Source organism: Mus caroli, unplaced genomic scaffold, assembly GCF_978045245.1.
Source record: "Mus caroli unplaced genomic scaffold, Mus_caroli_1 scaffold_6, whole genome shotgun sequence".
NCBI lineage: Eukaryota > Metazoa > Chordata > Mammalia > Rodentia > Muridae > Mus > Mus caroli.
This window is the reverse complement of record NW_028227261.1, coordinates 24,761,403-24,773,604: the sequence shown is the minus strand read 5'-3', so window position 1 is coordinate 24,773,604 and position 12,202 is coordinate 24,761,403. Positions and strand designations below refer to the sequence as shown.

Genomic DNA, 12,202 nt, shown 5'->3' with positions numbered 1-12,202 from the left:
TCTCCGTAGCCTCCGCCGCCGCCGCTCCGGGGGTGCGGGAGGTTTCCCCGCCCCAGTCCCGGACCTCCCCGGGGCGAGGCGAGAGGCTCCCCTCCCCCGCCGCTCCTTCGGGGCTGGCGGGGGTCCAGGCCCGCCCTTCCCCGGCCTGGGCGGCGGACAGGGGCCAGGTGCAGGCGACGCCCCTCCCCCCGCCGCCTGGTTTCCCTCTCGGCCCCGTCACCTCCGCCGGAGTCAGAAGCCCTGCGGCCTCCTGGGGAGGGGGCGGGGGCGCAGGCGCGGCCACCGGGCGGCCAGGTAGCTCGAGGGGCGGCGGCAAAACCTCGGAGCGGCTTCCTTCGGCCGGCAGACCCGCGCCTCCTGCTCGAGCCGAGGCGTCGAAGGGCTTCCTCTCTGCTGGAGGCAGGCGAGGCCGTTCGCTCCCAGGCCCCCTTCTCTGGCAACGACCGAGCCAGTGGACCGCGGACGGCTGGGGACCATCCTTGATGATTTCCCCAACTCCGGCAGCGGCTTGGTTTGGGGCATAACTCTGCACCCTGCGAGTCAGGGAGTCCAGAAAAGGGACCCGGGAGGGAGGGCGTCCCGTTTACCGGAGCCCCGAAAGCCAGGGGAGTTGGTAAGTGACCTCTCAGGGCTCTTCATTTTCTTTTCTTTTCTTTTCTTTTACTTCACTATTGGGCGTGTGTGCGCGCGCGCGTGTGTTCAGAGATTAGTTTCCCCACAACTTTGCCTAATTCTAGTACGGTTTGGTAAAGTACGGATGAACCGTTTGGCCACTCCCAGCCGAAGGCCCCGATTCAGTTACATTCCCGCCCCCACCGAGCTCACCGCGCCGCGTTAAACCGGAGCATCGGTGGTAGTAGGCATGTTTGATTCTTTCTCTGCCCTGCACTGTTCAGTGTCCTTGGGCAAGTCTCTTTACTCCTTTACCTTTGACTTTTCTGAAAAACTAGGCCTTGTGGGGCTTAAAGTTGCACGTGTAAGGCAATTAGTGTGGGGCCAACTCATAGTAATAGTAAGGACACCTGAGTAACAGCAGTCGCTTTCAGGAGGATAGAGGCCACCCTTAAAGCATTAATCCCATCTGCCTTCCACTGGTCCCTGTATAATGTGGTTTCCCAAGGTAATCAGTGTCTCGTGAGAAGGGGATGGAGAGGGAGAGCCGTTGGCTTCATTGAGTGTTCATTTATTCATTAAACCCGTGCTTACTGTTAGGTTCAGGTAGATCTACACGGAGTAAGAGACCTTGTAAGTTGCTGGGTGCTGGAAACCAGTTCTTGGCACAATGTATTAAATTATAAAGTCCTTCCTCCCCAGCCTGAACTAAGTGTGGACTGGAAACTGATGCCCAAGGTGGGGGCTGGTCTCCTCCGGATGCTCCCACTGTTCCGCTGGGGGGTGGGGCTGGCAGAGGACAAAGCTTGGCGTCTCCAGGTGTAAGGCCCAGGCCGGCTTAAGGTCAGTAGGATTTTTTCCTTTGGGGCTCCTTGCTCTCTTTCCACCACGCCGCCGCCAGATGCACAGATTCAAATTCAAATTCCCCTAGGCTCCACTCCAGCCCAGGAAGTACACCTGGACCTGTTGTTCACACCTTCTCCCCACCCCCACTTACCCTGGTTCTGTTTTCTGTTTGATTGGCCTTTCTCCATTGAGAAAGACTAGCACACCGGAAGGAGCCCAAGATTCCTTTCAGTAGGGCTAATGTGAAGGACTTTAATCCTAGCACTTAGGAGGCAGAGGCGGGTGGATCTCCGTACCGTCGAAGCCAGCCAGGTTACCCAGTGAAGCCCTGTCTCAAAACAACAAAGGTTACATTTGACTGTAAACTTGACATCTTGAACCTCAAGTTTGCCTTTCTGCAAAATGGACTAGAGATGGAACTGCCTATCGGGCCGAAGGCCTTCCATTTAAATCCCCAACACCACCAATTATTATATATGGTTAAATAAAACTACCTTGAACACCTATCTCTTCAATTCATCCAACTCACCGTCCCAGGGACATCCTGGCAGAGATCTACTTAAATAATACAGGACATGGATACCCTGGAAATTGATTTTGCTTGAATGCTATGTGTATGGGCTGGAGAAACCTGTGGGTCCTAGCAATACTCTGGGGTTCAGGAACTTGCCCTTTGGCTGGACCAGGAAGTCCAGCACAGTCCACTCTGAGCCACTACACAGAGGCAACCTGTTTGGGAATCAGAGTGTTGCGGTTTGGGTTAGGGAGTAAGCAGCAAGGTTGTAAAACAGGTCCCATCAGAAGTTAACAATGTGCAAGCCAGAGAGTGGTGGTACACGACTTTAGTCCCCAGCACTCTGGAGGCAGAGGCAAGCGAATCTCTGCAAGTTCCAGGCCAGTCTTGTTTACCAAATAAGTTCAAGGACACCCAGAGCTACACAAAGCAATCCTGTGTGCAGAAACAAAAAAATACACATGCATGTATCTGGCTAGTTTCTCATACCCACAGAGGGCTCACAGTAATGGATTGAAAAACAACAGTTAGGCTGTGTGACTTTGAGCAGGCAATTTCTCTTCTGTGTCTCTGTTCCCTTCTTGACGCAGGCTGGATAAGTTACTCCCTCAGGCACCTTCTAGCTCTGACAGGCTCCAAGCCTGTGTTGACTGATGTGTCCTAGGAGATAGCACACAGAGAACCAAGTTGACTGGGAGAACCCTGTCAAGGTATCCCCCACACCTCCCGGAGAGCGAGTTAGTTAGAGCACCTTCCTTACAGTAAGTAAGAAACAAACCCTTCAGGGATTCTGACGGGAATCATGGTGGGTGGAGGGGGCTTGTTACCCAAATGAGCAGTGTTGCAGACTCCCAGGGTTTCTATATTCCTGTAAGCTGGAGAGAGACAGAGCGACAGAGACAGAGGGAGAGAGAGGAAAGGAATGTGTGTGTCAGGGACCAGTCAGTCACTAGGGATGGGGTGCTGAGCATGAGGCAGCTAACTTGTGGGATGTGTGTGTGTGTGTCCCCAGAAGAGTCATCGCAGTGACAGTGGATCAGGGTGTGCTCTAGACAAGGAGGCTGGCCATGAGAAGGAAGGAAAACAACCATACATAAGCTAGCGGGCTTGGTTTAGGGGCTGTGCTGCACAGGCTCCAGCCTCGCCCAGAGGGGAAGGCTTGCCCTCTTTGCACTATTTGGAATTGCAGTTGCTCTCTTGTGAAGGATTCTTTGTGGGGTTGTTGTCAAGATTTCCTGAGCAGTGACTATCTGGAGGGTGTGTCTTAAGAGAGTAGGCAGCCCCTGATCTTTTGGGATGCCATCTGATTGTATGGGGCTTATCAATTGGTATTTTCAGGCTGCCGATCAATCTGGTTCATATTTTGGGTGCCTTTACTCCTCTAGCTCCTATCAAGAGGGAGGTCCCAAAACTGGGTGAAGAGAGGCTGGAAATCTGCCCCTTCTAGTGCGGTGTAGGTACCAGGCAGGCCTAGGCCGCTCGCTCACCGTAATTTTACCACGGTGCCTAAGTCAGGAACAGGCGTGAATTGACCTTTTAACCCCTTCCCCCACCGTGGGATTAGATTCTGTTTCCTGTTCAATCTTCTCTAGAACTAGTTCCATCCCGAGGCACCTCCCACCCCAACAGTGGATAAGCAACCCCAACAACCATTGCCTTCTCCCCCTCCATCCTTATCAGGCCTTGGGGAGAACCTGAGGGCCAGGCTGGTGCCGGGTCTGGCAGGAGCTGAGGGCCCAGGCGGGAGTGATAAATATTGAAGAGGAGGGATTTCGGTGTGGGCTGGAGCAGCTGCAGTGGTTCGAGTGTCACACTATCTCTCCCCAGGTTTACTGACCCATTTCCATTCACGCGGCTGCCGGTTTCCTAGCAACGGCAACAGTCCCCCCAGAACAGGCGGAGTGTGTGTCTGCCATTAGCGACGGCTGCAACTGTGTCAAGGTTACCCCGCTCCCTGCAAACCCACCCCGGCGGGTTTGTTTTCTGCCAGCGCCTGGCACGCACTATGCCAGCCCAGGCAGGGGGGAGAGAAGAGGGCTGGGGGCCAGCCTTAGGGGCTTGGGTGGAGGTGGGGGCTAGGAGTAGCTGCAGTTTCCAATCCAGTGGGAGCCAACTTGGATGGAGTCCGAAGCCTCCCCCCCCAACCCCCCATTTGCTGGTGGAAATTCCTGAGCCTGAGGGGAGCAGGGGGTGGAGCTGTCCCTCGGCCCTGACCCCCGAGATTCCAGAGCCTGGGGGGAGGGGTGTAGGGCTAGGGGCCTCCTGGAGGCCTGCCCGGTCTGACCCCACCTGGCTCACTCTCCTGCCTGCTCTGGCTTCCTCCCACTTGTGTTAGCAGCTCAGGGCTCTCTCTCTTGCTCTCAGCTCTTTGTCCCAGCCTCTGTGCCTGGTCTCCCCCAACAGACTCCCCCGGGGCAGGGTTGTGTTTCTCCCATCAGACTAGGGACTCCCGAGGTTGGGGTTCCTGAAGATTACTCTCTGCCCTCAGCGCCAGTTCCTGGCTGTTTTCCCGTCTTATGGGAGATGAGATAAAACATTTAGGGTAGCAAAGGATTTCTTAATGAGGACTAGCCTGGCAGGCAGATGACCCCTTCCTATTACTTGAACACATTCTACCCTCTATGAAGCCATTATAAATAGGGCTGGTCAAAGGAAGCATAGACCCCTCTGTAAGCCAGGCTGCAAGGGGTTAAGCTGCCCCCCACCTTGGTATGTGAGCTCCCCCAGGTTGGGGGATGGGAGTATGAGGGGTGTCTATTGCCTTATAACCACTCATGGTCAGCTCAGACCTGACCAGTCACATTCCTTCCCAGGAGGGTTGGAACTTAGAGCAGAGAGGGCAGAGGCCTGGAGGGAGTTGATGGGAGGAAGTGTGTGTGTGTGTGGGGGGGGGTGGGGTGTACTCCACCAAGGAGCTGGGGACAAGGAGCAGCTGGGACTAAACTTTGAAAGCTTCAGTCTCACCATCTTTGCTCCCACTTTCTCTACCCTCAAACCTTCCAGGTAGGCCTGCGAGTCTGGCATAGGTGTACAGACCTGATAACCAATTCTAAACAAAAAGGAGTGCAGCAGAGGCAGTTTCTAACATGCAGAGCGGCCCGGGGACTTATGGGTAGCCTCCAGAGTCTCCAAAGTGACTTTCTGGTGCTTGGGGGAGGTTGGCTGGGTCAGAGGCTTTGGCATCTAGGGTACAGAGCAGGCTGTGCTGAACTGTTAGAAAGCGACCTGGGCGGGAACCCAGAGAGCCTGGTTCTGTGCCCAGCCCCATGACTGGCTCCTCATGGCCTCAATCATGAAGAGCTTAGGCCAGCTAAGAGTCCTCCTATCCTGTTAGTCAGTGATTATGGGTGAGAGATGAGGGTGGGCAGTGATGGTCTGGAGAGGTGTGGGAAGCAGCCAGCTCAGGGGGAGTTGCAACATGATCCTGGAGCGAAAATAGCCCAGGTCATTTTCAGCTGCTTGGGCTGAGGTATCTGATCCCAGCAGGACAGCATGGTCAGGGGGCAGGGATGCGCCTTCTGTAAAGCTCCTTGAAAACTGGATGCTGAGGCTGGGAGGCTAGAGAGAGGTTGCCATGCCTGTCTAGGCTTCTTTAGACCCCCTAGGCTCTGGCAGGAGCCCAGGAATCAAATAAGGAATGCAGGGGGTTAACAGGAGGTGCATCCTGGGCTCCCCTCCTTTGGGTCTAGGCCGGGATGAGGTGAAAGGTCAGCCCCAAGGAGCCCAGGGCACTGCTAGGGAGAGGGTAACCTGATCCTGCTCCCTAGCTAGGCTCTGGGATCACACATCGCCTCCCCAGGAAAGGGGCTTTCACATCCCCAGGAAGGAGTTTGTTTAGACTTGTTCTCATCAGGGGCTGTAAGGGGGGGGGGGTGTGTGCCTAGATCCATGGGGTCAGGCACCCCAGCCTGTGCAGAGTGCTTTGTCATCCTGGGATTAGGAGAGTTAGAGGTGACCCTGCTGGAAATGTTAAAGATGGCCTCTTCTGGTTCAGCTCCTGCTCTAGCTCTCTGTGATGAGGTTCCTCGGGCCAGCATGGAGTGGGACAGCAGAAACACCGAGGAGTTAGAATTACCAGCACAGATTGGTGCTAGACTGGCATTGAGATGTGTGTGGGATGGGCAATTACACTTCCATTCAGACATGTCTCTGCTGTCTGGTCATGTATGTGGTAGGGTGCTGGAGGTCTAAGATGGTGTGGTAGGGGACAGAGAGAACACGATGCAAGAACGTGGGCTCTTACATCAAGCTTGGCTTGAGTTCACATCTTTGCCTCTGTCTTAGCATTGAGATCAGGACTCTAAACACTAAAGCAGGCCTTTAGCCTAAATGTTTACCTGTCTGCAGAGTGGAGCAGAGTAGGTGGTAGTAGAAAGTAATGTAAGCGAGAAGGTGCGGTGGAACTTGGGACTAGGGCACTTAACATGCTTGACGCCCTGGGTTCAATTCCAAGCACTACCAAAAATAAAAAGAATGATAACAGATCTCACTAGCTGCCAGGCTGACTCTAGAGAGAAGTTGGTGAGCTAGAGACATAGGAAGGAGAGAGCAGCTTTGAGACTGGCTGGGTCTGTCTCAGTCAGGCGCCTCGGGCTGTGGGGGCCATTACTAGCTGACTTGGTTGGAAGATGAGGTGAGTGGCCTTCTCTGTGAGGTAAGGGTTGGTTCAGTTTAGGGTTGGCTGTACCTATTGTTGACACCCCCCCCAACTCCACCCTGGCAGGCCTTGTGTGGCTCTGTGGGTGTAAGTGTCCCCAGAGAGCGGCTGTAGGTATGTTTGAGAAGGCGCAGGCATCCTGAGAACAAGTAGTCTATTGTCCGCTTCCAGCCCCCAGCTGGGCTGGGCTCTCTCTAGGGGATCCCCTGTTTCTGAGCCCAGATCCCAGCCCACGGACTGTGCCTCTGCCCACAGGTATCCATCTGAGTGGTGTGGGTGTTTTCTGAGTCCCCTCTCCAGTCCTGGGCAGGGGGAGACTTGTACTGAAGACCCCAGCAAGAAGGTCAGGAGCTGGTGTGCCCAAAGCCCTGCCCCCCCTCCTTGAGATACCACTCCAGGTGGACCTATCCCCTTGGAGCCTTGCCTGATCTCCTGAGTTCCGGAGTGCAGTGGGTGGGGTCAGCAGGAGCCCCTAGAACAGGCTGGACTGAGGAGGGGCGGGGAGACCTCAAAGGCATCCCCCATTCCTACAGTGAGAGGCTGAACTGGGATCCTGAGACCACAGGCCCAGCTTAAAATCTTAAAAAGACTGCTTCTGGAAGCCTCTGGTTCTTTCTAGTTCCCATCTCCATTTTACCAGATACTACTTTCTGGAGAAAACCTTGCCAGAATCTGTCCTCACCTCCAGTAAAGGCACCTCTTCCATTACCTTCACTCAGCACTGTGCAGAGGGACAGCTGCTGAGGTATAACAATAACCCCAGCTCTCCATGAGGCAGTTTGCTGGGTACTAGACACTGCCCCTTCTGTGTGTGATTTATCTTTATTGGGAGCTCTGGAACAGGGTTACGGACATGGCATGAGTCAGAAAAGGCACCACTAGATGTTTAGGTTGGGACAGACTGTGAGGAAATGAGCTTACGGAAGGGAAGCTGCCCAGAGCCACGCAGGGAGCAACAGAGCCAGCGCTGGAGGCCAGGGAGACATTCAACCCCATCCCTCCCTGCAAGCACCAGGACAGGAGAGCACTGGGTGTGTCAGTCGTTGCCTTCCACACATCTGTAACAGACCTTTGACTTGGGGAAGAGGGAGGAGGCCATGTTTGGGCAGCTAAGAGAGCCTTTGCAGGCCAAGGGAAGCAATTCTGGACTTCATGAAATACTGTGAGCCCAGTGATTGGGGACATAAAGATGTAGCTTGCAGGTGGGAGGTTCCAAGTTGGGCAAAGAGGAGTGTTGGGAGCCAAAGTCTGGGGATTCAGTGCAAGGGAGGCGGAGATCTTGCTGGCCCAGCACTCCCCTGCACACACCCACAGGCTGGCCTAGTGGAATGCTGGGAAGCCCCGGGGATGGGGCCAAGCAGCCAAGGTGTCTCCGGTGGCACAGAAGCAGTTAAGAGCTGCCTCAGCCCGTTCCTTCAGACAATTAGTGACATCTCGCTTGACAACACCACACTGAGCCGATGCAGACCTCAGCACCCCCCCTCCCAGCCCCCCCACAGCCGCTTCAGCTGTTTATTCTTGGGCTTTAACAATTGGGATTCTGACTTGGAGGAACGGGCGCCCTGCACTGCCCTCTGACCCACCGTCGCCTTGGCAACTGGAGCCCGGTAGGCCTGGGCTCTGCGTTAGGATTACAGATCCTGAATTCACAATCTTGCTTCCCTGCAAGTAAAGGCAGCAGCAGCATGTGGGATCTTCAGCCAGACTGGAGGGGACAGAAGAGGAAGATCCCCAGGGGACATCCTGAGACATGCAGGTGGAACCCTGGGATGGCACATGTGACCTGGGGAAGGGTGCCTCCCTGGGATTGGACAAGGCCCAAGAGCCCCATTCCATTCCAGCATCTTCCATTTGCTCTCTGGAAACTTCCTTCCTGGTAGAGCCCTGAGGGCAGGGGCGAGCTTCTTCATCACATACCCCTTCCCCCTTAGTCAGCCCCCTACCATGCCCAGAGCTCCAAGTGCCAGCAGACTGTGCCCCTGCCGTGCCTGCCGCCATGGCAACAGGCCCCCCTCCCTTGACAGCCCTGCCCACCCTCCCACCCCCCAAGCAGCCAACTGCCCCAGCTGAAACCAGAGCCGAGGCATCTGTGAGCCTCATGCCCAGAGCCACATTCCATTTCTGTCCTCTGTTTCCCCCTCCAAGCCCCCCAGTTCTGGCGACATCACCCCTCCTGCTCATGCCCCTCCCTCCACCCCTGCCTGCTCCTACTGTCCCCCACACTCTATCCATCACTTAGTGTCTCCCCCTTCTTTTCACCCCATTCTCTGAGTGCATCTCACCCTCTTGAGTGTCTCCGCTAGTCTCTGGGTGTGTCGGTCCCTCTGTCTCCTGCTCCCCGGGTTGCTGTGCCTAGGCCTGTCTGTGGCAAGCTCCTCCATCTCTCTCCCTCTGTGTGTGTCTTTGTCTCTGCATCATCCTGCCTGTCTCTCTCTCTCTCCCTCTCTCTCTCTCTTTGTCTTTTTCTCCCTCCTTTTCACATTCTTCCTGAGTCTTTCTTGCTGTCTCTCCTGTCATGTTCTCCCTACCTCTCTGCAGCTGTTTCCCATCCCTTCCCTTCTTCCTTTCTCCTTAGGCTGTTTTTCTTGCCCCCAAGATCTTCCTCTGACTCTCTGCCTTTATCTCCTCATCCTCTCTGTCCTCCCGGTTCTCTCTAAATTCAGATTTCTTACAAGATTCTTCTGTTCCCTGTCTGTGGTCATCTGCCTTGTAACCAATGGCCAGAGAGCTGAGAGTAGCCCTGCAGGGTCACCCCAAAGAAAGGCTTTTTAGTAGGAACTCTATGCCCTGGGTGCCCCACTGGGCATATGTAATTGAACTTGAAATGGGCAGAGTCTAAGATTAAAGAACTTGTAGAAAATGGGGTGCCAGATGAAGAATTTGAGGCCTTCCCTACTTGGTCACCCTTCTAGTAGCGCAAGTGGCACAAATGAGAACTCCCTGCTATCTTGTAGGGTACCTAGGCCGCACTGGTCCCTAAGATTCGTCCTTTGCTCCCGATATGATGGCTTTCTCAGGCTGTGCCTCAGTTTCCATACTCGCTAGCTGTGGCTTTAAAGTACTTTGAGTTCCTGGAACAAAGAGTTATGAGGAACAAGGAAAGGCTCGGGCAACTCACTGCTCACAGCACCGGGGAGAGTCCTGGTGAAATCAAGGTCCTGTCTCCTCCAGTGCCGAGAGGGAGGCAGTGTCCACCTCTCCACAGGGCTGGCAGCCCTGGTGTCCAGCCCTCCGGCCTTCCTCCTGTCGTCGTCCTCCAATGAAGAGTTGGGCAAACAGGCCCTAGGGTAGGGATCCAGGCCTCCAGGGTACAGCACTGGCCTCCGGGTGTGGTGAGGCCTAGTCTGGCAGACAGTTCTAGGACCCTGGGGTCTGGACACCATTCACCAAAGGGGTCAGGTAGGGAGGTAGGGGTGCCAGGGGAGGCAGGTTGCACGCAAGGCATGCTGGGCCCCCTTGGCGGGTGGGTGGGGGGAGCAAAGCTGGCATGGAGGCCTCAGCTAAAATTAGCTGCTTCCCTGCGCGGGAGCGAGCGAGCATGCATGCCAGCCGCCCAGATCGCCGCTGCCTTGGCAGGCCATCTGTCACCACGTTTTTTTGCTAAGTCCCCCAGGGCCCCCTAGCTCTAGCCACCCCCAGGGGCTAGAAGGACTCTGCTCTGAGAATGTTGCTGAGGAAAGTTGTGGCCTTTGCTGCAGGCCGGCTGTGTGACCTCAGGTTTGGTCTGTCCCTCTCTGGATATACAGCAAGGGGGCCCTTGAACACTGCAGTCTCAGGTCCTTTAGTCCTGTGCAGCAGGTGCTGTTGTGGGTCATGGGGACAGGAGGGGACTGGAGTGTGTTCTCCTCCCTTTGAGCTGTTGCTCCAGTCCGTGGTTCTGAGGTAGTCCAAGTGAGGTGGAGGGTAAAGGTGAGGGGGAGGACAGACCGGGTCTGATTCCATGGTTTCAGCTTAAGGCAGTCTGTCCTATATCCAGCAACACCTCAACACCCCCACCCCACGTCTCAGGCTGCCTTAAAGAAACAGTCCACTTGGGAAGCCAGCAGTGGAGACAGGGTTTAGCTGATGCTGGTCTAGCCTGTACCTGTAGGGACTTCAGCTCCCCAGTTATTTTTTCCCTCTCTTCCTGTTCTGCTTGTGTCCTGTGGTCTTAGGAGGGCCCTTGAGGAAGAAGCGGCGGGGAGTGGGAGCTGCTTCCCTTCTGTAAAGCTGCTTCTGACCCCAGCATTTCCTCAGCCCCTTCTCTCTCCCCTACGCCAGAGAGGCTGGGCTGCTGCTCCAAGGTCACCCAGCTTGGCCTAGGAGGAGCATAGACTTGAACCCGGGCCTCTTGGCTCCTAGCCTTCCACACCACTCTAGCCAGCAGGCTGGGCCTGTTCCCTTAGTGAGTCATGCTCCCGGACTTTGTCCTCCTTGTCCCTATCCCTAGTTCTGTGGTCTGAAGTGTGGAGAGGGGCAGCCGTTCACAGCAAAGGGGAGTTCAGCCACTATCCTACCCCCTCCTTGAGTTCATTAGAAATGGAATGGGAGGTGACATTTCCAGGTTGTCTGTGTGTGCCCAGACAGCTTCCTTCCCAGTCTCCTCTTAGCACCTGGCTGCTGGTTACCCAGGCAGAAGGCCCTCCTGTTGTCCAGGGAGCAAGGTCACACCCAGAGCCCTGTGTGCCTCCACCTCCTCCTGGGGCCAGAAGCGTTTGTCACTGGGGCAACGTGTGGCTGTGCCCGGTTCTAGCATTGCTGGGGTGACATTCATGCCCTGTGAGCTGTGACGCTCGCTCCTGCAGGCAGAGGACAGACAGTACCACCCAGGCTGGTGACAGTGATGGGGTAGGGATGTGGGTGGGATGTCATGTCTAGATGGGGGACTCTGAGAAGGACATGGTTGTGTCCCTGGTCATACTTTGTGGGTGGAAGAGACTTACTTCTCCCATGGCGGGAACTATTTTGGTTCACTGTCTATGACAGGTTTTCTCTACATCCCACATCCTGTCAATGGGTAAGAGGTGCCCGGTTAGGTAGTCACACTGTCGAAGGGTGACGACTGGATATCTGCCTTGTGCCATCTGGGGGCATCAGATATGACCATCTCACACTTTGAAGGAAGCAACAGGTTGCAGCTCGGCTGTTCATGTTGGGAGGATTCTCAGTGACTGACTGTTGTGAGGGTGGCCTGCATGAGTGTCTCATGCTGCTGGGATGATGTTAGAGAGGTAGGGGCCTGTCTTTCCCCCTAAAGAGACAACATAGTACCCTGTTGTGTGTGGCTGGCAGTTGGTGGGACTTCCCCATGTGGGCCACAAGGTCCCCAAAAGGCTGGCCAGAGGAAACACTTGAGGCCCTAAGCACAGAAAGTGGGGGCGGGGGGTCTTCATACTGCATGACCTACCTTCTGACCAAGTACCAGCCCTTGGAACTGTGCCTCGGGAGAAGGAACCCAGTGTTTTTCAGGTAGTGTGGGGAGGGGCCTCTGGGGCCTAGGCAGGAGTGTGTCTGAGGAGGTAGTGCACTAGACAGGGTTTGCAGGCAGTGTCCCCATAGGCCTAAGGACCCTATTGCCTGCCTCTCCTGCCCCT

The 12,202-nt window shown here is 55.4% G+C and overlaps 1 protein-coding gene across 9 annotated transcripts in view; it reads left to right on the top strand.

The window, feature by feature from the left end:
- Ahdc1 (AT-hook DNA binding motif containing 1) overlaps positions 1-12,202 on the top strand; it is a 65,584-nt gene that overhangs the window by 27,624 nt on the left and 25,758 nt on the right. Inside the window, exon 1 of one of the 9 annotated variants that reach the window (XM_029475886.2) lies at positions 5-613. The exons of 7 other annotated variants lie outside the window; for them this stretch is intronic. The gene's annotated coding sequence lies outside the window, so the exon portion shown is untranslated. Of the gene's footprint in view, positions 1-4; positions 614-5,829; positions 6,606-12,202 lie in introns of those variants that run through there. One more of the 9 variants, XM_029475887.2, reaches the window with a different exon arrangement.